General features: G+C 52.3%; 1 protein-coding gene across 1 annotated transcript in view; it reads right to left on the minus strand.

Moving 5' to 3' along the window:
* NDRG4 (NDRG family member 4) overlaps window positions 1-16,270 on the minus strand; it is a 41,492-nt gene extending 25,222 nt beyond the window's left edge. Inside the window, exon 1 of the mRNA XM_087420167.1 lies at window positions 16,235-16,270. The gene's annotated coding sequence lies outside the window, so the exon portion shown is untranslated. The remainder of the gene's footprint in view (window positions 1-16,234) is intronic.
* Between the last annotated feature and the right edge of the window lie 10,108 nt (window positions 16,271-26,378).

The following is a 26,378-nucleotide window of genomic DNA, read 5'->3' on the forward strand; positions in this document are numbered from 1 at the left end:
CAGCCTTCCATCCCGGTGGGGGCTGAACGAAGGGCCCCCACCTTGGAGAACTCTTCCCTTCTAGGACTTTTTTAGTCACCAGCCCCCCTGAACACCCAACTCGATTAAACGCCTTGGCAGCACTGGGGTGTCCCCGCCTTCACCCAGGCCTGTTATGAAACCAGCCTGGAGACCAGCCTCCCCAAGGACGGTGCTATTAAAAGGGCTGAGAGTGGGCAGTGCAGGGACAGATGGCCTGTGATGGAGGGGGTGGTGGGGAAGGGGGCTGGAGAGAAACCTTATAATCCGGGGAACTGGGAATGTCTCAGCCCATGGAAAACAGAGCTAGCCAGGGCCCAGCAGGTGGTGATGTGGGGCTCTAGATATGTGGGGCTCCAGAACAGAGGCCAGAATGGACATTCCCACAGAGCGGTGGCAGGGAAGTTTCCTCCTAAGGAAGTTATGATTTAAAAAAAAGCAGCTAGATCATAAGTTGTAAGAAAATGAGATTCCTTATCAAAACAACATATTGGACACCTTAAGCTTACCCAATGTTATATGTCAATTATATCTCAATAAAGCTGGGGAAAAAAAAGAAAGAAAATGAGATTCCTATCAACCTCCTGCAAGGCAGCCTGGGTCAGGTCTGCAAGGATGGAGGTGGCACAGAGCACGGTGGGGTGGGCGACCTCAGGGGTCTGTGACGCAACAGTGAGTGAAGGCGCTTTTCAGTCACTCTTTTTATTTCCCTCCGATGCCTGATTCCCTAAAGGCAACATAGGTCGTTAGAACCGAATGGGGCTGGGATGAATTCCAGCCCTCCGCTTCTCAGTGGTTGGGCTGGAGTCATTGGAACCATGGCCAATGTTTCTTCTGTATCACTCACTGCCTAGCGTTATTTTGGGCAAATCACCAAAAGGATTGCTTATCTGCAAAATGGGAGTGTTAGCCTTCCTCAGTCCACCTCAGATAGCACTGAAGTGCAACAGAGACAAGGAATAGAAAAATGCCTTTATTAAATGGAAGCCTTTTGCACCCGACAAAAATAATCTGATGGGTCTTCCTTACCTTCCTCTGACTACTTAAGCAACTCTGGAGTTCTCTTCCTCCTGTCTGCTGTTCGAGGAAGGGCTCATACCTGCGGGCAGGGAGACCATGCTGATGTTCGCAAGAGAAGGATGGGAAACACGGCCTCCTGGTCTGGGTGACAGAGACACGTGAGCGGCCGCCTGTGAATGTGGGCGGATTCTTTAAGAGGAATTGCATTTCTTTTCAATTACTTCTGGTTGATGATTTGTGCCTCTTTAAGTGAGATTCTATACTGAGACCTGGGCCACATGAACCCTCAGATTTATTAGGATTAAAAATATAAGTGATGGGGGCCAGCCCAGAGGCGTAGTGGTTAAGTTCGTGCGCTCTGCTTTGGCGATCCAGGGTTCGCAGGTTCGGATCCCAGGTGCGCACTGATGCACGGCTTATCAAGCCATGCTGTGGCAGCGTCCCATATAAAGTGGAGAAAGATGGGCACAGATGTTAGCCCAGGGCCAGTCTTCCTCAGCAAAACAATAAATAAATAAGTAATTACTACGGTCATTCCTGAAACTGTTCAATAAGTGCTTCTATCACATTGATCAGCAGTAGTTACGTATGCTGTGGAATAAAGCAGTTGTGGCCCGGGAAGCACTGGTCAGACAGTGACAGGGGACGTTTGGAAACAGACTGTGGGGATTTTGGGGTTGTCTCAACCACTGGGGCTCCCACCAGCGTTTAGTGCCCAGAGGCACAGGAGAGAAGGGGTGTATAATGCCAGGACAATGCGGCACAGTGAAGAAAAACTCCCCACCTCAAACCCCCGTAGCTGCCCCACTGCAAGAACTGAAGGAGAAGAAAGGCAAGACATAAACGGAGCAGGTCAGTCTGTGCAGGAGAAACCATACAGAGGAACAGACCTTGCGGGGCAGGGAGAAACCCCACAAGAGAAAAGAGGCGGGACTGTGGGGCGGCCTGTATTCTTTCAACCACGAGAGTGAGGGGGCCTCTGGCAGGTCATGCTCAAGGTTGTGGTCCGAGGTGCCCTGGGAATGCTGCAACCCTGCAGGTCCCATTATTACGAGAAAAGCCACAGGCAAATGCAATAAGCTACAAGGAACAGCGTCAAACTGGGCCTGGCCAGCCAGCTTCCCCCTGGGGAGGCGTCTGTGCCACAGATAAAGAATGACATGGCGCAGGGCGAGCACGTGATGCGTGTCCAAGCCTGTGCACCCAAACACCCTTCCACCCACACCTCGCCAGCACCGTGGTTTGAAAGGAAGCCCCAGAAACCAGGGACCCCAGAAACCGGGAACTGGACTTCCCACTGCAGTATGAGGGGGATTGGAGCCGTCCAGGCAGCTGGCTCCTCGCGTCACCCTCCCTGTCCCTATCCTGACCTCAGAGGGTGGGGACAGCACTGGGGCTGGGGCTGGGATGGGGACTAAACCTTCCCTCAGTGTCCCCATTTTACAGATGAGAAAAAAAAGGCACAGGCGAGAGTGACTGGTGCAAGTCCCCCTTTGGCAGATCCAAGAAAGGAACCCGGAGCCTATACTCGAAACCCCACTCTCCATGGATTCTGCCTCCCCAGGTAGAGGGCATGACACAAGGACGCAGGGACATGATTTTTTCCGGCCCAGCTTCCATTTCTTCTCTCCAGTTACGGCCCCCGATTTATGCCCAACCTGAGGTAGACCAATTCTCCTGCTCTTTCCTCAATTTGAGCCTCTGAATTCCTACCCCACCCACAACCACTGCCACCCTGCCAACACACACACACACATTTGTCCTTCCAGCACATTCCCACTGTGGCATAGGGCAGCCATATATATATATATGTATGTATATATGTTTTTAAAATTTATTTATTGAGGTCACATTGGTTTATAACATTATATAAATTTCAGGTGTACATCATTATATTTCGATTTCTGGTTAGACTACATCATGTTCACCACCCAAAGACTAATTGCCAGTCCAGCCACATCTGGACTCTGACACTCATAGCTAAAGACTCCCGCTGACTCAGCAGCACGTTCTACCCACAGGAAGCATGTGCCTTTGTTCGTGCTGTTCCCTCTGCCTGGGATGCCTTTCCCCATCATATCCCTACAATAATAATAATAACCAAACAATCATTAGTATTTTCTGCTGACATTTGATATGTTTTTGTTGAATGAGATGAAATGAATGAATGAATGATTCTTCACTCAGACTGCAAACTACTAAACGACTGATAACATTCAGTGTTGGGGAGGCTGTGGGGAAACAGCACATATTCTCAGAGACTGTTAATTGGATTGCAGTGGGTTCAACTTTATTTGGAGGGCAAGTTGGTAGTTTGTAAAAATGCAAATATCTATCAACTCTGCGATTCTATCTTTAGGTATTTCCCTTGAAGAGAAACGCCCACGTGTGTACTAAGAGGCAGTGGGCAAGGCGCTCGCTGCAGCACTCTTTGGAATAGCAAAAAAAAGTGGAAACAACCCAAATGAACGTCAGAGTGGTTAAATAAACTATGGAACATCTACACGCTGGAGCATCATGCAGCTATTTAAAAATTGAGGTAGCTCCACCCAGACAGATAGGGAAAGCCTTCTAAAACATGCAGTTAAGAGAAAAAGGCATGTCACAGAATAATATGTATAAGTAAGCCCATTTATGTAAAATATACATGCACTGAACAGGCACATATATGTGCAAATTGGAAAAAAAAAGGACTTAATGATTCAGGGTAACTGTAACAATGTTTATCTCTAAAAAGGATATTAGTTTGGAAGAGTATAAAAGGAGATTTTTATTCTACATAGCAGATTTTATCAAATCTAAGATACCACTGATTATAACTCACACTAACATTTTACGTACCAATAGAAGAGGAAAAAAAATGCCAACTAAATTAAGACATAATACTTCCTTCTACCTTTTAACTTTTCATTTTGAAATAATTTTAGACTAATCGAAAAATTGAAGAAAAAACAATGCACAGAAATTTCCTACATACCCTTCACCCAGCTTCCCCTAATGTGATCAGGCTACAGAACCATTATACGATTAGAGAAACTAGGAAATAAAACACTGATACAAGAATGTTAAGTAATCTACAGACCCCATGTGAATTTCACCAGTTTTCCCAATAACGCCCCATCCAGGATGCCACATTGCATTTAGTTGTTGTGTGGTGTCCTCCAGTGGGGGACAGCTCCTCAGGCTGCCCTTGTCTTTCATGACATTGACACTTTTGAAGAACATTGATCAGTTAAATCTGTAGGATGTCCTCAATTTGGGTTTTTCTGTTGTTTTCTTATGATTAGACCACTGTTATACATTTGGGGCAAGAATACAACAGATGTGGTGAGAACCGCATCATACCAGGGGGTACACGATGTCAATCTGGATGTTAACTTGGATGTTAACCTTGATCACTTGATTAAGGTGGTGTCTGCAGGTTTCCCCAGTGTCGAGTTACTATTTTTCCCTTTGTAACTAATAAGTATCTTGTGGGAATATACTTGGAGACTATGCAAACATCTGTTTCTCATCATACTTTCGTACCACTAATTTTAGCAACCATTGATGATTCTTGCCTACAATTATTACTGTGGTGTTTGCTTAATGATACTTTTTTTTTCCCATCATCCCTTCGACATTTACTAATTGGAATTTTCTTGTAAGAAAAACCTGTCCTTTCTTCTCCATTTACTTATTTATTCAATTATTTATTTACAACAGTATGGACTCACCGATATCTGTTTTATTCTATGGGTTATAATCCACTGCTATCATTATTTATTTCATTGTTCAAATTGTGCCACATTTGGCCACTGGGGGTTCCTTCAAGTTGGCTCTTGGGTCCTTTTACCAGGCATCCATCATTTTTGGAGTAGTTGCTTATTTTCTAGTCACATATGATGTTCTAAACTCATCTTGTATTTTCTCTGCCTCAGCCCTGGAATCAACCACTTTTCCAAAGAACCCTGGTTCCTTTTATTGGAGAAAGCTGTACAGAAACCAAGATCTGGCCACCGAGTGTGCTCATTGCTACTGGGGTGTCATTGTTCTAGGCCATCTCAGCAGGCAGAGCTAGGAAATGTACATAAGTGTACTAACACACACACACATTCACACACACAAACACACTTACTTCTATATCTATCCATCGGTATATATATCAAAAATCTGGAATTTATACTGATACCTTTAATTCCAATTGAACACCACACAGTTTAGTCTAATTTTCCCCCTTTATTTGTAATTTTTTCTGCATGATGAAAAACCTGATTCTCATTACCCATAATATTTTTGCTTATTTGATCATTATACACAAAGTAATTTCTGAACTGCTACTCACATGAGTTCTAATATTGAGAACGTTTTTGTACTTACTTTACCTTTTTTGATACTTTACACTTTTAATCTTAGGCCCAGACGTTTAAAAGCATCTATCACTCTTGTGAATTCTTAAAAAGGAAAATGTAAGTGAAATAAATTGTTTCAGGTCTTCCCAAAACTTCTGCATATTCAGGGTTCCATGCCTGTTATTGTTGCTGCCCAGTCCCGGCTCCTCCAACATCAAGAATGTGGGTGGGGCAGCATTTCCCAAGGATGCTCCCCCACTGTCTCCAGGATTTCCCTCCACGCTGCAAATTCTGATGCACATGTGACAGCAATGACAACAGGCCTGATGCCTACCTTGCTGACAGAGACTGTACTTGAGATATTAAAGTGTGAAAAAAATGTGCATCTTAGAGTTGACATAACATAGCTTTGTTGTAGAATTTTCTTCTATTGAGGCACAGCACCAACGTGTGGACTCTGTTTCTGTACACAACATGGTTCCAGGTATGAACACAGACATAATAAACCTCCAATGCCCAGACCAAGGGCAAGGGCACGTGGAACTAGAGTCCCAATAACACATTCCATGTGGGCAGCTTCTGTACGGAGCCAGTTTTACCTATCACAAAGTCCGACTGTGGCAGGGATTGTTAATTGTCCCCCAATATCTGTTCTCCCTTCTTCCTTAATAATAGATCCCCAAATTTTAGATGGGCGGGTGGACAACGGGAATAAAGCCTATGTATGACTAGGTGACAACATTCTGCCAGTAAGATGTAAATGGAAGCATGAGACCACGTGTTCTTAAAGGGAGGAGACATGCTGTTCTTCAACGCTTCCTCCTTCCTGCTGGCTGGAATTCAGATGTGATGGTGGGAGCTTAAGCAGCCATTTTGGACCCAGAAGCAGGACACTAAAAGCGGCAAAGTGCAACAGAGGAGTCGTCTAGGTACCCGAGAATCATGAAGCCATGATTCTGGATGGCCTATCCCCAGACTCTGTTTATGTAAGAGGGAAATATACTTTTATTTTGTTTAATATCCTGGGTTTCTGTCACATACAGTTGAAGCTAATCTGAATTTGGGGCATTTTTCTTGGAGACCTACCCTACTACGCTAAAGGAACTCAAGGACAAGGGAAAGGCTGGGGCTCGCCCAAGGGCGATGCTAGAGCTGATCCGGAACCCACGGCTTCTTCTCTCCAGTGGGCAGCACGAGCCATGAAGCCATTCTCTCCATCCTCTCTTCAACAAGCAAGCCAGCCCCTTCCAAACCCCACACCAGCTCACAGCAACTGTATCAACACGGGGCACCATGACCTACATTCCAAAGTTAAAAAGCTCACGTTGACACCTTTTGCCACAAATTCTCAAGTTTCTTTAACACAGGTGCCTCAATTCGGCTGTGTGTCTTTGCCTAATTTGGCAAATTTGCCAGAAACAAAGCTGCACTTGTCTTGGATCTTTGTGCAGGCTTCAAAGAGGTAGGCGCAGGCAACCAGCCTCCTCGAGCTCAGGCCCGGCAGTCCGCAGGCCCGTCTGCAGCAGAGAGAGCCCGGGGGGCAGCTTTCTTACTGGGTACTTTTCTCACGGGAAGCCCCCACTCCTCTGAATGGCCTAATGTGTTCCTGTTTTGAGGAACAACATCAACCTGGCAGAGAAGTGCCCACTCTAAGCAACTCCCAGAGTCTTCCTGCTCTGATGACAACGTCTGCAGAAGGGGCCCTGTGTCAGGGCCGCTCAACACCCAGGCCCCTCTTCTCATAACAGCACCTGGTTTCCCTTTAATGTCACCCCTGCCCCATTCTCAGTCCAAGTGGTTCAGGCAGGAATGACCACACCCCCCGGGGTGGCCAAGCGGCCCAGGCGTAAGTCATTCATTCACTCCATTCATTCGTTCATTCATGCATTCACCATACACTGATTGAACATCTACCACATGCCAGGCACTGTTCTAGGCACTGGAGATAAAATACTGACAATTACAGACAAATAGTCCTACCTCTGTAGAACTTTCTAGAGGGAGGCAATCAACAGATCTAAGTAAACACGTGGTGTGTCAGACGTGCTAAGTGCAGAGGAAGCAATGGCCGAGGCAGGGGACAGAGAGTGGGCTAGGGGCCGCGATCTGACCCAGGGTGTAAGAGCAGGCCTCACTGAGATGGCGCCGAGAGCAAAGACGTGAAGGAAGTGAGCAGGAGGGCCTTGTGGGTGTCTGGAACACACTCAGGGCAGAGGGAACAGCAGTGCAAAGGCTGTGAGGCAGGCATCTGCCTGGTGTGTTCCGGCAAACTCGAGGGAGCCAGCGTGGCTGCAGCAGAGTGAGTGGGTGGAGAAGGAGGGGTGAGGACAAAGAGGTGAGAGCAGGAGGCACCAGGTCATGTTTCACCGTCAACGTGGTTAGAAAATTCTGGATTTTCTCTGAGTGAAGTGCCGTGGAGGGTTTTGAGCAGAGGGGGGTGTGATAAGATCTCCATTTTAAAGGCTCCCTCCTCCTGCCCTGTGTAGCATAGACTTAGGGGGTGAGGGCGGAAACAGGGAGACCAGTGGTCTCAACAATTCAGAAGAGGGATGCTGATGGCTGGCCGCACGGTGGCTGTGGGGGAGGTGGTGAGTCCTCGGGTCCTGAGCACGTTCTGAAGGTAGAGCCAACCAGAGCTGCAGGCGATCAGATGTGGGGGATGAGAGAGAGGGGAGTCAAGGGTGACCCAGGTTTTGTTCTGAGCCACTGGAGGGGTGGATTTGCCATTTACGAGGTGGGAAGACCTTGGGAAGAAGAGGTTGGGGGAAAGTCCAGTGGGTTGATCTGAGACCTGAGCCAGGTGCAGCTGCAAAGGGCAGGTGGATGTAAGAGTCTGCGCTCCAGGGGAGAGGCTGGGGCTGGAGACATCGCCACAGAGATGGAGTCTGAACTCATGAGGCTAGGTGAGGCCAGCTAGGGAGTGAGTGAGGACAGAGAAGACGTCCCAGGACTGAGCCCTAGAGAAAGGAGATGAGGAGAGGGCAGCAAAGTGGAGCGAGAAGCAACGGCCAGCAGGGTGGGGGAGAAGGTGCGAAACCAAGCGCACACAGCACATGGCCCGGTGTCAGAGATGGTCCAGGGACGGACACAGGCTCCCATCAGGACCAGGCCTTTGCCGGAATCCTTGGGGAAGAGAAGCTCTTTGTGGGGTTATCAGGAGGATAGTCTGGGAGCCAACAGCCACCTTGCCATCGTGAGGAAGGGCCAGAGTTAAAACCAAACCAACGCAAAGAACTGAACTGACAGGAGTGGGGGAGAGAGAGACAGAGCCCGATGGCCCCGTGTGGCACTTTGTAGGTTCACTGTGGTGCATAGACACCCCACATTCCCCTCTTTGCATCAGTCTAAGTTCAGTTTCTGTCACTGGCAACCAAGAGACCTAACATAACGTCTAAGGTCTCTTCTCCTGCGTGGTCCAGAGAGGCCGAGTGTTGCCCAGCATCCCGCCATCTGTCTGGCCATCACACACGGGCAGGCAGGCCCAGGTGTGGGGTCAGAGGGCTCATGGGCTTGGAGGCAGGACTTCCCCACCACACTCGAATGGCAACCCCACAGTCCACTCAAGCAGTTCAGGTTTTTTCCAACCCAGGCACTTCTGTCAGATGAATCCAAAGCTGTGATGGTACAAAGCACCCCCAAAACATCTTGGGGCTACAGGCCTTCTGGAGGACCACCTCGGATTACAAGGGACCTCCGGGCCACCCCTGACCACTACCCCTCTCCACCCCATCCCAGTATGCTGAGTTCGCAGCGAATACTCTGGATCTAGCAGGGCTTCGGGAGCAGCGGGCTCGGAGCTCTCACTGTATGGATGAGGACAAGGCGTGTGCAAGGGCTCGGGGTGGGACAGGACAGGGTTCTCCAGGCAACCTGAAGGAGAGCCAACCTGCTTCCCTGCCCCATGCCCAGGACCCAACAGAACATCTCTCCTCCCGAACACCAACGTGGGAAATATCGTTGAAGCCACTTCTGGCATCCGCAAGTCTGGCCCCTAGAGCAGGCTGTCAGGACGGTTTCCAATGCTCAGAATATGATCCTGGGGGCTGCAAACCTTGGACTCGGCTCTGGAACCCCCCAGTCTGGGAAGAAGACATCCCAGCAATATTCCCTCTGTCCCCTCCAAGGAGGTTGGGGTCCCCTCTCTATCTTACCAGGAGTGCACCTGCCCGCTGCCCCCTCCCAACAGGTGAACTGAAAAAGCATCCAGGTCCTCAAAGGTATTTGTTATGGGGCTTAAGATGTGTGGTCATTCTGGTTGGAGTATGCATTTCATCTGTGGTTTGCAGTTCAAAGCACTTGAGGATTGAGAAAGGGCAGGTGTGCGCAATGAGAGCTTTCCTGTTCTGACGCAAAGACCAGGTGGGGGTGAGGCCGGCGGAAGCTCAGGTCCTGTCAATGCTTGCGCGACGCTCTCTCTCCCAGCTGATCCTTACTCAGGACCACCTTGTGGGCTCAGCCCAGCTCAGCCAAGGTCACACAGCCAGGGCTGATGAGAGCCAGGTTTCCAGACCCCAACCCGGTGGCCGGTCCACCATCCGGTGTGACCACCCTCGGCAGAGACTAAAGCACCGAGTCTGACGTGCACATACCCCACACTGGTTTCCTGGGGCTGCTGTAACAAATCACCACAACCTTGGTGGCCTAAAACAAGACACATTTACTGTATCACAGTTCTGGAAGTCAGAAATCCAAAATCAGTTGCACTGGGCAGAAATCAAGGTGTTGGCAGGACCACTCTCCCTCTGGTGGTTCGAGGAGAGAATCTGGTCTCGGGCCTTTTCCAGCTTCTAGAGCTGTGTTCCTCACATTCCTTGACTCAAGGCCCCTTCCTCCATCTTCAAGGCCAGCAGTGAGAAGCAAGTGCTGCAGCCATCACATCCCTTCCTTCTTCTGTGGTCTGTGCGAATCTCCCTGGGCCTCCCTCTTATAAGGATGCATTTGGGGCTCATCTGATACTCCAGGATCATCTCCCCATCTCAAGATCCTTAATCACATCCGCAAAGTCTCTTTTGTCACGTAAGGTAACATTCACAGGTTCTAGGGTAGGATCTGAATATCTTTTGGGGGCCGTTATTCAGCCTAGCTCACATGCACGCACACACACGCACATACCCATGTTCTTGCAGCTTTAACTTTGCCAGAATTGCTCACTTTGCCCACAGCGACGTCCTGCTCCCTTTACTTATGGAAAGCCGACTTCAACCTCCACCTTGAATGACTCCTTCTCCCTCGAGTCTTCAAGAACACGTCCTCTCCCCAGCCTGGACTTCAGCTCTTCTTCAGGATGCCCACGGGACTGGTTTCATCAGAACCCCAGCACTTAGCACTTCCCCCTACGCATTTGTTAATTTTTAGTTTTTAAAAATAGAACCTGAATTTCATGTAATACACATCCACCGAGAAAAATCAGAAAAACAAAAGAGCAAAAGAAGTCAGAATCACATATAATCCTATTAACCAGAGGAAGCCACTGTTAACATTTTCCCTTATATTCTTTCATTCTTTTTCCAATGCTAATCTATATGCTGAAAAAGAATTTTTTTAAAAACAAAAAACACTGTTTTTAAACATCTTTTGGACTCTGGAGCCAGATATCCTGGTTCAAATTCCAGCCAGACACTTATCATCTGTGTGACCTCTGGCAAGTCACTTAACCTCTCTGTGCCTCAGTTTCTTTATCTGTACAAAGGAGGAAATAATAGCACAGACCTCATAGGGCTGCTATGATGATGAGTTAATGTATAGAAAGCACTTGGGACTGTGCCCGGGCACATGGCAAACGCCGTACCAGTGTGAGCTGTCATCACCACTATTATTACGTACGTAAGGGACATCTGTTCAGCTAGATAAACAACCTTTGGCAGCATAATTTGCAGCTGCTTGGGGTTCCCTGGGATGAACGCACTCCTTAACCTCCTCTACTGTTAGCCATTTAGGTTGTTTCCAGTTTTTTTTCCTTCCATAAACAACTACGGGATAAACATCCTTGAACTAACACCTCTGCGCTCATCTTTATTTGTTACTAAAAATTCAACTGCTGAGTCACAGATCATACGTATTTTTAAGCTTTTGATACATCATTGCCAACTTGCCCTTCATAAAAGTTGCCCAGTTGACCCTCCTATGCGCAGTGGAACAGCATGCCCATCTCCCCACGCCTCGCCCTCACTGGTGGCCCTGGGCACACTCAATAATTTGCACATCTCTGCCCTCTGTCAGCAGACCACGCCTCCTTACTCATCGATGTGTCCCCACCCCTGCACCCCAGTGAAGCAGTGAAGTTTACTGAAATAGATGAACTGGAAATGAGGATTCAGGATCCTATTTTCGGTTTCCTGGGGGTAAATCAATGCCTCAGTTTCCCCCACATATAAAATGTGGGTCAACACACCTGTCAACAACCAAACACTATTTAAATGTAGTCTATGAAATTGTGTGGGGCCACAGATTCCATGCATTAAAAAAGGACACCAAAATTCCAGACAGAACGGGCAAAAATGCTGGTTTTTAATCACACATCAAGTATGTTTTTAAAAATTTCCCAATTCAATACCGAGGCTCCCAAGGGACCATCTCCAAGCCCCAAATCTGCCATTTTAGAGCTTTCTCTGACTCTGATCCATCTTGGAAACATATTGTCTGAGTACAAACGCACAAAAACCATCACCTTCCTACTTGTGAACAGACTAATGTCCCACTTTCCCACATCACACTAAAAAATAAAAAAGCATCCAGCTAGAAAAGGCAGCAGGAGTCTGTCCTCTGAGGATGGCAGCGAGCTTGTGTGCGGTGTGACAGTGGACCGGGCTCCTCTCACAATGCTAATGGGGTAGGGCCATTATTCCCATGTTACTGACATGGAGACTGAGCCTCAGAGAAGTTAAGAATTTGCTCAGGAGCTGAGAAGAACAGAGGAGACTCTGGAAGTCACATCCTCTGATTCCCAAATCCCTCCCTCCATGCGCCTGCAAGACACTGAGAGTCTGGAAAATGCCAGCCATCATAGACATCAGTCACTCATGAAGGCTCCCGGAATGGTCCCTACCACTCCCTTCTTCTCCAGAACAAAAAGACATGCTCAGGCTGGGCATGACAACTCCTGGGCATCCTTCCAGCCCCACATGTCAGGGGCACCTGGCTTTCCCCACCTGGGGTCAGAGCTGTGGATGTCGTCCAGCAGGGCCCAACCCCAGATGGCGTGCCCACCTTGTCCCATATGACGGGAACATGAGGCCTAAGCAAGGTCTCCTACCTCAGGGAGGCCTGGATTGTGCAGAGAACGCAGAGAAGGAACTGGAACATCTCGGAGGAAGGGCAACAGGGACTGGAGCAAAGGGGGGCACCCTTGGGGACACCCCAAGACATTGAGAAGGCAGCTCGGGGACAATGGCCCTACAACTGCCACTTGCTGACCGCCTGCCAGATCCTGCACTCAACATTTACACTCACTCGCATCTCATTGCCGAAGAACCCAACCAGGCGGGTACCACGACGACCCCATTTCACAGATGAGAAAGTGAAGTGTGGAGCAGCTGGGAGCCTGGCCCGAGCCAGGCAGTTAGAACACCGTGGGACGGCTCAGCGCTCAGGACTCAGGTTTGAAGCCCAGCTCCAAACTGTATTTGGAGTTTGTATGACGTGAGCAAGCGACTGACCTAACGGTAAAATGGGCATGATGATAAAATGCGAGAATATGAAGATTATAAACAGCTAAATAAATACAAGTTTAACAGAAAGGTTCAGTGAAACACTTTCCTAATGCTGATGTGGGGGCAGAGAGTTGGAGACCTCTAAGAAATTATCCTGGAGACACAGCTGATTGGTGGGCTCTGTGAGCCTGGACTCAGTCAACAATTATTGAGCACTTGCTGTATGCCACCACAATGAACCAGCCACCACCCTGTGACCTGCTCATCATCTGACGGGGAAGATGGGTCAAAACCTCACAGCTGCATGGGAGCAGGGATAAAGTGGGCTGCGGACAGACCCAAACTTCCCAGTGGCCAACCAGCCAGGGCAGATGGAGAGCTCCGTTACAGGGACAGCCATGGTCCAGGAACCAGAGCGGAGACAAAGCCAGCGAGGTGCCCACCAGGGCAAGGCCCCAGCACCTGTGCTCTCTCAGTGAGCCTCACGCCAACTCTCAGAGGGAAGGGTCAACAGTTCCATCTCTAAGACGAGAAAACTGAGGTCAGAGAGGTTAGGCGACCAGTCTGAAATCACACAGCTGGCTGGCAGTGGGGCTGGGATTTGAACCCAGATCCGTGGGACAAGGAAGAGATCAGGAAGGGAGTTGGAGAGAGCGAAGGCTGTAAAGACCACGAGACGGCGACAGAGGGATGCATGATCTCCCAGGGCCTCGTGAGAGGTGCAAGGGGACCCTGTGACTGATGACAGTGACTGAGGGAGTCCTGTGTCAGCCTGGCCAGGGGCTTAGAGAGTCTGCCAGAACCAGCTGAGCCTGTCTGATGAGGGAGGAGGGGCTCTGACCCTTGTACCCAGAAGATGAGGGCACACTGTTTCGGAACCCCAAAGCCTGGACCTCAGTGGAGTTCCCCATACACGCCTCCTGGGAGCATTCCTCCTCCAGGCTCTTCTGGTGCTGGAAGAGGAGAAGGGGAAGGATCCAGGAGTTCTGTCCTGCATGCAGGGCTCTAAACACCCGTGGGGCTGTACAAACTTTCCTCGGGGGAGTAATTAACAAGCTCAACCGCCTGTGCAGTTCCCCTCACAGTCAGGCAGCCCGCCTGCCTCAAGAGAGCTCCACAAGGGAAAGCTGGAAAAGGGATTGGAGGAGCGCCAGCCCAGTGGCTAACTGGGCCCAGAACCGGCACTTCTGAGCACCTGGCCAGAGTGTCCGGGGCTCCAGGAACAGCCCCCACCTTCCCTTCTCTCTGAGCCTGCCAGGAGCTGAGGAGCAGCAGCCATTGTTGATTTAACACGGACTCACAGCCTGAAACCTCACTAGACCTCATTCCCTGCCCACCTCTTCCCCGGCCCCTTCCAGGCCCTCCAGCCTCCACATCACTCCTGGTTCAAGCCTCCCACACACCTCAGGGCCTCTGCATATGCCAGTCCCTCTATCCTTCAATCTGTAATGCCGCCCCCCTCTCTAGTAATAGAAATTCTGTCTTCTAGGGTCCAGTTCAAGCGTGCCGCCACGTGCTCAAACCTCTCTGCTCCCCTCACATCCCGACTCAGACTCCAACCTGTCTCGCGCGTGCACCCCACACTGCTGCCCCTTCCCTGTCTTGTAACAGGGCTCCTGTGCTCTGTTCTTTTGCAGCAGACGGTAAGGTCCTGGAAGTCAGGGTCCAAACCCTCCCAGGTGCCAGGGGACATTTACCGGGACCCACGTGTCCATCCAGTACACACTGATTGAGGGGCTCCACGCCCAGGCCCTGGCGGGGTCCTGACTGTTGCCCTTTCCCAGCCCCCTTCCTCCCGTCCGGGTCTCTCCACAACCTCCGCCCTGGGAAGACCACAGAAGCCGCCTGTGTGATTTGCCCTTCATGCCTGGAAGAGCGTCTCCCACCCCCTTCTGATCCCTCGGCCCCCTGTCCCTGTTGTCTCTCTGCCTCCTCTTCCCAGCACAGCTCAGTGTCCTCTGTTGATCTCCAGCCCCAGCACCCTGGATGTGGTTTCCAGCTAGGTGTCTGGCCACTTCTCCAGAGCAGCCCCAGGGCTGAGAGTCCCCCGTCATCAAGGTCCAATCTGGCTTCCCACTTCCCAGGCCACTTGGCCTCTACTCCCAGCAAGAAACTTCTCCTCGGGAGAGGCGCTCAGATTGTCACAGCGAGCAGGAAATGAGGCCCACGGCAGGGGTCCTGCCAGGAGCCCAGAGCGCTCCTTTCTTGGGGGACCGAGCGACACTGATTGGAGGGCGGGGGCTCTCAGCTCCCCTCCCCCCTCTGGAACTCGGCTAGCCGGAGGGTCCAGGGGGGCCGTTCCCCTGACCCGAGCTCCGGCCGCACGCGCTCTACCCGCCGGGACGCCGGGCACCCGGGACTCAGAGAGCGGAGCCGGGCGAGTCGCGGCCCCAAGTCCTCTCCCGGGGCGGGCTCCGCACAGGAACAGGCAGCGCACAGGCTAGGAATTCGCTGGCATCCGCACCCCCTCCTCCTGCTCGAACCCGAGCCGCCCCAAACCCCGGCCACCGCGCCTGGCTCCCGCTCCAACTCCGAAAGGGGCTGGCGGCGAGGGCCGCGCCGAGGGGCGGCCGCGGGCAGGGCGGGCGGTACCTGTCAGCAGTTCGATCCTGTGTCCCAGCACCTTCATCACGGCGCCCGGCGCTGCCCGGCTCGGGGCTGCGGCGTCGGGGGAGCGCGCTCGGCCGAGCCGGGGAGAGGAGCGCGGGAGGCGAGGAGCGCAGCAGGAGGAGCAGCCGGGAGGCAGCCGCGATCTCGCCGCCCCCCTTCCAAAACGGTTAAAAAAAAATCCACCAATTGCACGACCGCGCACCCCTAAAAGGCGCCCGCTGCCACCTGGTCGGGGTGAACTCCGGGAGGCGGAGGGAGCGCGCGGGGTGGGTGCGGGCGACACTCGGGGAGGCGGCGGGAGGGGCCCTGCGCCCGGCGCGCGAACAAAGAGGCCCCGGCGCCCCCGGGCGGCGCGGTGGGGGAGGCGCGGGCCGCAGCGGGGCCGTGGCCCTGGGGGTCCCCGCGCCCGGCGGGGGAGGCGAGGAGGGAGAGCCCGGGGGTGGGGGGCAGGGTTGCCGCCCGCGCGTAGGCGAAATGTGGCCCCGGCGACCAGGCGCCCGGCTCGCGGGTCTGGGGTCGCAGGGGGAGGCTGCGCCGGGCGGGGGGCTGGTCGCGGTCATCACGGCAGGAGGAGCGGGGAGACGGACCGCGGGGCCGCGGACTCACCGAGGGCGATGCGAGCGAGACAGACGCGCAGGCGGGGAGCCGGGCCTCGGCGCCGCCGCCGCCAACGCGGGTGCAGGTGCGGCAGCCGGGGGCCCTGGCGGTGCCAACGCTGCCGGGGGCGGGGGACGGCGCGGGGGGCGTGCCCGCGGGGTGTGGCGGCCGTGGGCGCTGCCCGCGGGGCTGGGCGCGGCCTGGACCCGGGGGGCCGTCCCGGGCGCTCATCGGTCTCCTGCCGCGGCGGGAGCGCCGGCTGGGTGGGCGAGCGGGACGCTGCGACGCCGAGCCCAGCGGAGACACGGGTCGATCCGCACGCTTCTCACCTCCCGCAGGCCCGGAGGAAGGGTCCCCGCCGCCCGGGCTCCGCCGGGTGCGGTGGGAGGCTCCGCCCGCCCCTCCAGTCCCCTTGTTGGCGCGCGGCGTCGGGTGTCCGGGGGAGGGGGCGGCCTCTGCCTCCGGCTTTGTTTGGATTCCCGAGGGGAACCCCAGCGCAGTGGAGACAGCACCCCCTCCCCCGCCCCTGCCCCCGCCTGGGAACCGCCGGGGAAGAGCCCTGGGGGGTCGGGAAGGACCAGGTGCTCAGAGGCCCTTGGGACATCGTCCCCAGTTTTCAGAGCCCGAGGGTTTCCTTGGAGAACTCAAGCGGGAGTGACTGTCTCCAGGCAGAGATGTTCTGGGTCCGCAGGGTCGGCACCCCATCCCCCAAAATTTGGCGAGATCCCTGCTCCCCTCAATTGCTCCTCCATTATCTGAGCGGGAAAGGGAACTGGGAGACCCCTGTCTTCCTCAGGCTTACTCTGGTCTGGCCCAGTAATGTTGCTCTCACCTGTCACCCCAAAAGAGGGAGCGCCGGAGCCCCTGGATGGAGTCCTACTGTAGGGAGAACGGAAATCTGATGACCTGAAAAAATTTACCTGGGCAGGACGGCTCAAGAGGAGGATTCCTGGAGACCCGGGTTCTATTCAGCCTCTGCCGGTCACTTTGGGCGGGGCTCTGCCGCTCCCTGATTCCGGCCTTCTCGGTGCAGAGTGGATGTGTTGGAGCGGGTCACCTGGGATGTCCAGGATGGCAGTGGCATAGGAGGTCAAGAGGATCCTGCAGGCCCCCCGCCGCCCCCACCCCTCACCTGCCCTCCATCTTCTCTTATCTGAGCTGGGTTGTGGTCAGGTCCCAGCTTTCCCTCAGCTCCAGGCTTCTGTGGAAGCTACTTTGGTGTTGAATTAACTGACTCAGGGGATGAGGAAGCTGATAAGATTTGGTGGCCCCATATGGTGTGCATGTTCCTGCTGGGGTGCAGTATATAAACTGCATAGGAGGCAGCAAGCTTGGGTTCTCCTTACCGCTGTGGGGCTCACCTTGCGGAAATCCCTGGCTCTCAGTTTCCTCGTTTGTAAAGGGGATGGGGGGAGGTCAGTGGTGACAGAGTAAGCCTCTATGTCCAAAACATCCAGGAGACTGTGGTTCTATATATACGAGCCTGGAGCCAGTCCTTAAGAGCACAGGCTGGTTCCACAATTTCTCGGCTGTGTGATGTCCAGCAAGTTACTCATCCTCTCTGAGCCTCCGTGTCATATTCTGTGCAATTGGGATGATACTGACCGCAGAGAGCTCCATAAGAATTAAATGATGGAACGTAAAGAAAGTGCTTAGTATAGTGCCAGACACATGGTGGAAATATTCAACAAATAGTTGCTATGATTGTTGATGATGGAATTGTTATTATTGCATTAGAAATTCTTTCAGGCTTTCCTGAGTTCTACCCTTTTTCAGTAATTTCAGACCTAGTCATTGAACAAAACTCATTGTTGATGTTCTAGTAACCTAATTCACGAGGTCCAACCTGTTCCAAATTCCTTGGAGGACCAGAGGCCCGGGAGGATGTAAAGGCCTGCCTAACAAGAGCTTTGACACTATGGCATGTGGAATGTCATGGAATGACATTCTGTGTGGAATGCCATCTGCCATGGTCTTGAACTAATGTGGATGATCCACTTGGCTCAGATAATTTATAAACCCCAAGTAAGCATTCAGGTGGGTCGGGTTGAGGATTTGAACCCCTATAAGTTGAGACTTAATAGATGAAGAAGAAATGTGGTGTTAAGAACAACCCCTTCCCATAGGGGCTATTACATCAAGCACAGGTGCTTAGGGAATAGCCAGGTAGAGGGGCCCTGGCCCTTCTGGAAGAGTGGCTCATGGGGGCAAAGAGGAGTCCCTGCTGAGTCAGCAGAAGGGCAAGCTCTCAGTCCCTTCTGCTCCCAGGTTCTCTTTATCCCTGCGAGGGAGGCTGGATGGCAGGGTTTTTAACAGAGGAAAGCAGAACACAGCAGAGGGCCAAGCTGTTGGCTGAGACAAGAACCTCTAAGATGTGTCCCCCCAGCCCTGCTCCTTATTACCTGAAAGATGTTGCAAAAGTCGTTCCCTTCTCTGGACTCCCCTTTTCCCATTTGTACCACGGGCAGGAGAAGGCTGGCCTCCACCTTGGCGGGAGGTGAGACACAGCCTTTCTGAAGATCTCTCTGAGCCTGCATTTCCCCTTCTGGAAACTCGGGTTAATAAATCAGTCTGGTAGTTGCAGGAAACAGACCCCTACTCTGGCTAGTGTAAGCAGAAAAGTCCTTTGTTAAAGGGAGGGTGGGCTGCTCTCGAGATCTCAGGAGGCAGGCCCAACACTGCAGCGTTAGTCTGGTGTCAAAACCACTACTGCCACCCCCGGGGTTAGATGCTGAGGCCAGCGCCCCTGGGCAAGGATACTGGACACGGCCATCAGGACCATGGCTGCCTCTGAAGCCAGAGGTGGCACTGCTGCCGCTGCCGCATCCTCGACAGAATGCATCCTGTGTGCTTTTGGCTTCCTCGTGTCACCAGTTTCTAATTCACAGTCAAGAATGGGCATGTCCGATTGGAGGCGCACACATCAGGTCCTCTGCCAAAGCTTCAAGGGAGGCAAGGAAAAGGTGTTTTCAGTTCCTCTAGTGGGAGGTGGGCTCTGCCTCATATGAAGGGCGTGTCAGATGCTGGTGGCCAAAAGAGTGACAAGTGCCCACTTCAGATAACAATGGACTTGTTGTGGAACTGCTGTGAGATGATGCTCATGGGCACTTAACTCAGAGCCTGGCATGGAGGGAACACACGATCCCTGGTCGCTGAGATTCATAGCACACCGCAAATCTACAGTGTCAACCGATGGTGCCCCTACATACTTCAGTCTTTGATTTTTTAGCAGGTGAAAGACAAAAGGACCTTGAAAACAGTATGGCTTGCTGCCCTTCCAGATGCAGAGGCAGCTCCGGTCCCGTTGCCAGGAGGACAGGTGACTGGGTTTTTCCATTGTGGTGATGAATTGGGCTGAGTCACCATCCTGCTCCAGTCCCCTTGTGACCATGACTGGGAGTAAGTGAAAAGAACTAGCAGGTGGAGTTGGGGGCGCACAGGAGCCTGGGGCCATGGAAGCTTCCTCTCTTAGCAGAAGGAGGGTGAGCAGGAACTGTCCCCCCTCATCCCCCCCATTAACACCCCTCACTCACTAATCACGAGTCAGATGACCTCAGGGAGAGACGAGCGGATCCTTTCTCTTCTTTCTAGGATTGGGTGAGTGCCTTTTTCGTGCCCAGCCCTGTGCTGTGGCATGCATTGGAGAACCAGAGCTGACCAGTGACCTTTAAGGTTTATGCACTGATGGAGGAAACCAGCTCAGAGTCCCATAATCTAGGTACTGGGCACACTCTGCTAAGATGTGCAATTGAGATTACCATGCAGTACAGTGGGGGGCCTGGAGGGATCAGCGAGGGCTTCCCGAAGGAAGAGGCATCTGAGCCTGCAGAGAGGTGGAACTTCAGCAGATAGAGATGGGAAAGAGAGTGATTGGGGGATAGCAGCATCCATCCGTCCGTCTGTCCGTCCATCCATCCATCATACGTTGGGTCAGCCAAGCCATGACCTAAGCTCGGGGAGGCACAGAGCTCAGCACGCTGAAGCCCTGCCCCCGACAGGAGCTCGGGGATTGAGGTGGAGAATGCTGGGCATATGTGAGCAGATGGTGAGGAAGCTGGGACCAGCAAGTGGGCAGGGGTGAGTGCCTGGCCCCAGCCTGGCTCTGGAATTTCACCAGCCACCAGATTGTCTGCTCCCTGCTCCTGGGCCACCTGGACCACTCACTGACTATGTTGCCACCCCTTTTCTCCCACAACGTGTCAAGACCCTCCTCCCTCGAGGCCAGCCCTTTGCTCTCCAGGTAACTCGAGACACCCACTGTCTGCTCTCCCATCCCAGAAGACAGCAGACCCCCTCCAGTTCCCTTTGAAAATGCCCCTCTACCTCCGCTGGAAGCTGCACCAGACACATGAAGCCCCAGTCTGTGTTGAGTCAAGGCAAGGGGTGAACCTGATAATATTTTTTTAAAATTCCAATAGTCATATATACTCAATGCAGAAAACTTATATGCAGAAGAAAAAATAAAAACCACTCATAATTCCATTGCCAAAGATAACCAGTGTTAACATGTTAACATCCTTCAGGACTTTGTGTGTGTGTGTGTGTGTGTGTGTGTGTGTGTGCGCGCGCGTATTTTTCCTGCTCTTTTTTCACTTGCTAGTATATCAGAAACACTTACCCTGATAAAAATTATGCTTCTACAATGTAATTATTGTGCTGCACTATATTTTTTGTGTGAGTGCTCCATTATTTTCTTAGCCAATCCCACATTGCTAGGCATTTAGGATGTTTCCAATTTTTCATTATTGGAAACAATGTCGCAAGTGACCTGCCCAAAGATGCTGCTTGGCCCACATCTCTTGGATGTCCTCCTAAGGCCACTCTGCAACCTCCCTGTGCCTGGCCCTTGGTCTCTGACCTCCGCCAAGTCCAGCCCACCCATCCTCGGAAGGAGACCAGTGCACGCTTGAAAGCCCGATTGTCACCACACCTACACAGGTTCTCGGGGTAATCCTGGGGAAGGGGTGAGTGGCTACCAGCCCCACCTTCCCCAGGGTGCTGATTTTGTTTTAAAGCCTGAGGTTTTGATCTTGTACTTGTAAGTTGTCACCCTTGGGGGAAACTGAGTGAAGGGTACACAGGACCTCTCCATACTTTTTTGCAACCTCCTGTAAATCTATAATCATTTCAAAGAAAAATTAAAAAAAAAAAACAAATCTGAGGCAGGCCTGGTTTTTTTTTTTTTTTTTGGTGAGGAAGATTAGCCCTGAGCTAACATCCAATGCCAATCCTCCTCTTTTTTGCTGAGGAAAATTGGTCCTGGGCTAGCATCCGTGCCCATCTTCCTCGACTTTATATGGGATGCCGCCACAGCATGGCTTGACAAGTGGTGCGTCGGTGCATGCCCGGGATCCGAAACTGCGAACCCTGGGCCGCCAAAGAGGAGTGCGTGCACTTAACTGCTGTGCCACAGGGCCAGCCCCTTAGGGGTGAACTATTTGATCCCAGTCTCAGGAACTAATTTTTTAGGTCTATACTTTGTCACAAGGACCAGAGCTAAGGTCTTGCCTCAGTTTCCCCTGAAGAGTGGGACTTGTTTTAGAAAAAGGCAGCCCTCCTGGTAGGTGGTAGGTGGTCCTCCAGGCTTTCTTCCATCCTAATGCTCCTGCTGGCCCGAGCGTGTGCTTGAGGGGCTGACGACCCTGCTCTAGAGGGGGAAGGAGACCCGAGGTGGGGGCAGTAGGAGGCACAGCTTCCCCTGTGGGCTCCGGGGAGCTCCTAGGGAGACAGGAATCTCGCAGAAAGTGGATGAAAAGCTGAGATGCACTCTTTGGAGGAGAGCTAAGCCATCTCCTTCCCAAAGAGGACACGCGTGTCTGGAGAAGCCTCTGTCCCGACGTTCTCGGGAGAACCGGCTCCCATTCTGAAGTGTCACTGCTCCAGCCCCACCCAGGCCTGAGCTAAAGCCGCCCACGGAGTTGGAGTGCCACTCCCCAGACCTGGGGTGGACTCAGCCCTATGCTGGGCTGCTCAGGGGCCACCCTCCCCTCTCGGGGGCTGCAGTGTCCCCGCAGAGTCCTCAGCACCACAATGACAGGGTTGGGTTGAGTCAGAGGTTCCAACCAAGTTTCCAGATCATAGAAACCGAGGAACTGACATAGGATGCTGTGTAGAGGGCCCCCAAGAAGACCCTCCAGCTCCACGATTTGCTAGAGGGACTCCCAGAACTCAGAAAAGCCGTTACCCTCATGGTTACCATTTCTTGCAGTAAAAGGACCCAGATGGGTTCAGTCAAGAGAAAAGTGCACGAGTGGACTCCAGGAGACACCAGGCACGGGCTTCCAGGCGCCCCCTCCCAGTGGAGTCGCGCAGGGACACAGTGAATTCTCCCAGCACCAATGTGCCACAACACGTGCAAAGCACCAACCAGGGATGCTCACCAGAGCCTCGGGGGCCAGGGTTTTCCTTGGGAGCTGGCCATATAGGCATCCAGCACCCACGTGACTGACCTAAGGCCCCCAGAGGTCAAACTGACACAGCGTGGCCCAGGGCCTCAGACACACACACACTCTTGTCAGGCAGGACAGTCCAAAGGCTCAGAGGTTATCATCCAGGAGCGTCAAGGGCCTGTCTTTTCTTTGGATTGTGCGGGATTTGAACAACCTAAGCCTGCTGAGTTAACCTCTTACTGCACAGATGGCAATAATTTATTTTGCCATATGCACACATAAACTGTCATCAATGATCACCATGATTCCATAAAAGAAAGGAAATTTAACTCCAGGAGGGTAGGCCAGACATCATGACGTGATATGGGTCAGTGCTCCCCCAAGAGAACACAGTTTATGGGACATTGCTAGCACTGAAGGTGGGGAAAGGGGCCAGGAGCCACCAGTGTATACCAGGAACCTGACATGTGGGTTTTTCATGTTTGTCCACACAGCTTTGTCCCCAGTCAAGGAATAGATGAGCTGAGAGGCTCCCTCTGTCTCCTGCGCTAGCTCTGGATCAGCGGCCCCTGATGTTGGGAAGGACCAGGCCCTGCTGAGGGTGGGAGGGCTCAGTCTGGGACGCTCCCTGAAGTGTCCAAGCCAGTTGGTCCTTTCTATTCTTGGGTCTTGCTGCTGTTGCAACTTATCCTGGGAGAGAGAGGAGTCTGTTCTTTTTAACAAATGTCCTGGCCCCTGCCCTGGCCCTTACCCCTGGCTCCCTGCCTCGCTAAGTCGACACTAGGATAGACCAGCTATTCTTCTAAGGTCCTATCTCATCCCATTTTCCTCACCGTCCAGCCTCCATGCACGGAGCTGAGCCGTCAAAGGCCTGGGCTGCTGACCTGTGCGGGCCTCATGACCTGGAGTCAGACAGCCTGTGATCCACTGTCTACTACCTGGGTGACCTTGAGCAGGTTTCCTAACCTTGAAGAGTTCCCACCTCTCAAACGAGTCTAATGATAAAGCTGTGAGGAGTTAGTGCATTGATACCTGAAGAGCCATCAGCCCAGGGCCTGGTGCCCAGTCAGGGCCCATCGACTAGGATGATGAATTTTGTGGTTCCAGGCACAAAGTGTGGGGGCAGGGAGGATCCTTGTGATGAGCGCTGTGGGTACAGTAACACATCCACAGCCACCTTGAAGCTGGGTGCTGAGAAGCCAGGGGGCCCCTCTGGCTTCTGGACCTCGGTGGAAGGAGCACAACTCATGCACAAAGCAGAAAGAGACCAGAGGGGTATTAGGGTATCATGAGGATTGAGAGGCCTGTTTGCCACAGGGCCTTTGCATGTGAATTCTCTCTGCCTGGGGACCCCTTCCTTCCACTTCCTACGCTTCGCCTGGCTAATCCTGCTCATCCCTTGGGTGTCAATTTCGACCCCACCTGACTTCCCTCCTCTGTGCTCCCATCATACCACATGCTTAATAACAATAATACCAATAATAGTAATAGCCTCCCGTTTATTAAGCCCTTGCCATGTGCCAGGCATGGTGCTAAGGGCATCACCTACGTATGTTATCTCATTTGATTCTCCCAACATTTGGAGAGCTACCTGTAGCTTTATTTTTCTGATTTTACAGATGAAGAAACGGGTTCAGAGAAGTGAAGAAAATGGCTTTAACTCCTCCCCCTTAGCCCTGTGCAGTGGTTATCTGTGTGCTGTTCCATCTCTGCCCTGGACTAGGAGCTTCCTGAGGGCAGGGATTGTCCTGTTGCCTGTGGGGCCTCAGCATCCAGCACTGGGCCTGGTACTTAGGATGGGCTCAGTGGATGAGATCCCTCCACCAATATTTGTTGAAGAAATGAATGAGTGGGTGAATGAATGAATGCTTGTAAAGTACCAATGCAGTGCTTGGCTCACTGTGGACAATCGAAAAATACTAGTACCTGTGGTAGGCAGAATAATGCCCCCCTCCAAATATGTCCACGCCCTAATCCCAAGACCCTGTGAATATGGTGCATTACTTGGCAGAGGGGAATGAAGGTTGTTAATCAGCTGACTTTAAAATAGGGAGATTACCCTGGATTATCTGAGTGGGCCCAGCGTACTCACAGGGGTCTTCAAAGTGGAAGAACAAAGCAGCAGAGAACCAGAGAGATGGCAGCATGAAAAGGACTTGGCTTGACAGCATTGCTCGCTTTGGAGCTGGAGGAAAGGGCCGTGAGCCAAGGAAAGCAGACAGTCTCTAGAAGCTGGGAAAAGCAAGGAAATAGATTCTCCCCTAGAGCCTCCAGAAGGAAAGCACCTCTGCCACCGTCTTGATTTTAGCCCAGTGAGACCTGTTTCAGACTTCGGACCTCTAGATCTATAAGAAAATTAATTTGCGTGGTTTTAAGCCACTAACGCAGTAATTTTTCACAGCAGCAATAAGAAGCTAATACAGTGCCTCGTCTCTGATGACAAGGATCACACTTAGTGGGCACTTAAATGATTGTTGAGTTGAATTATTACTGTAAGCACCCCACCTACTATCAGGAAAGACACATAAGAAAAAAGTGCTTTTTGTGTATTTTGGGTTTATTACATCAGAGGCCTGACTGGGAGGTCTCAAGTCTCAAGAAGGGTTAGAGTTCGGTCCTGAGACCAAACCATTGGCTCTGCAGGCTGGGCCGGGAAGGGCCACATAGGGGTCTTCCAGGGGAGGGGAGCCACAGGGTGCTGAGTGAGCAACGATGCTGGACAGGTGGAGTCAGCATCCTGGACCATCCACGGCCTCAGGCCTGAGGGGGCCCTCTCTGGGTGGGGGACGCCATGCACTGAGTCTCTGCCTCTGCTGGGCAGGGTCCTAAGCCCCCCACAAAATCAGCCCTACAGCTCTTAGCCAGCTCGGGCTGCTATAATGAAATACCACAAACTGAGTGGCTTATAAACAGTTCTGGAGGCTGGAAGTCTGAGATCAGGGTGCCGGCGTGGTGAGGGCCTGGTGAGGGCCCTCTTCCGGGTGGCAGGCAGCTGTTTTCGCATTGCATCCTCACGTGGTGGTGAACAGAGAAGGCGCTCTCAGCTCCCTTTTATAAGGGCACTAATCCCATTCATGAGGGCTCCATCCTCATGATCTAATCACCCCAAAGGCCCCACCTCCTAATCCCATCACAGTGGGGCTTAGGATTTCAACACATGAGCTTTGGGGGGACACGAACATTCAGTCCGTAAATCCCCAACGTGTCAAGTACCAGGATGATGCCAATCTGCCAGAGGAGGGAAGAGCCAGCTCCTGTGTCCTTCCCCGCTGTGCTGGGCACTGTTCCAAGTGCTAAGCATCCTTAATCCATTCGGTCTTCATAACAGCTTCATGTGACAGGTGCGATCATATGCCCATTTTACAGAATAGGAAACTGAGGCCTAGAAAGGTGAAGTCACTTGCCCACTCACACAGCGGGAATTAGGACTGAAAAGGCAGTGGGGCTCCAGGGTCTCTGTTCTTACCCACTGTGCTCTGCTGCCTCTCTAGATGGTACAATGATTATAACAGCAATACCACCACCTCACATTCGGATAAGACCTTTCTGTTCACACACGTTCTCATCCTGTCTCCTCTTGTCGTCCTCACAGTGGCTGGTCATTATGATGAGTGCCCCTGGCGTGCATTTTGGGAAACAGAGTTCATGAGAGGGAGGTGCCCAGACATTCAAGGCAAGGGTGGGATTCTTCCCGGTTCTCCTGGCTCCAGGTCCAGCATCTCTCTCTTCCACCAGCTGCCCCCTGCCTTACCCTGATGCATTAT

This window comes from Ceratotherium simum, chromosome 30 (genome assembly GCF_057802395.1).
Source record: "Ceratotherium simum simum isolate JZ-2026a chromosome 30, ASM5780239v1, whole genome shotgun sequence".
In the NCBI taxonomy this organism is placed as follows: Eukaryota; Metazoa; Chordata; class Mammalia; order Perissodactyla; family Rhinocerotidae; genus Ceratotherium; species Ceratotherium simum.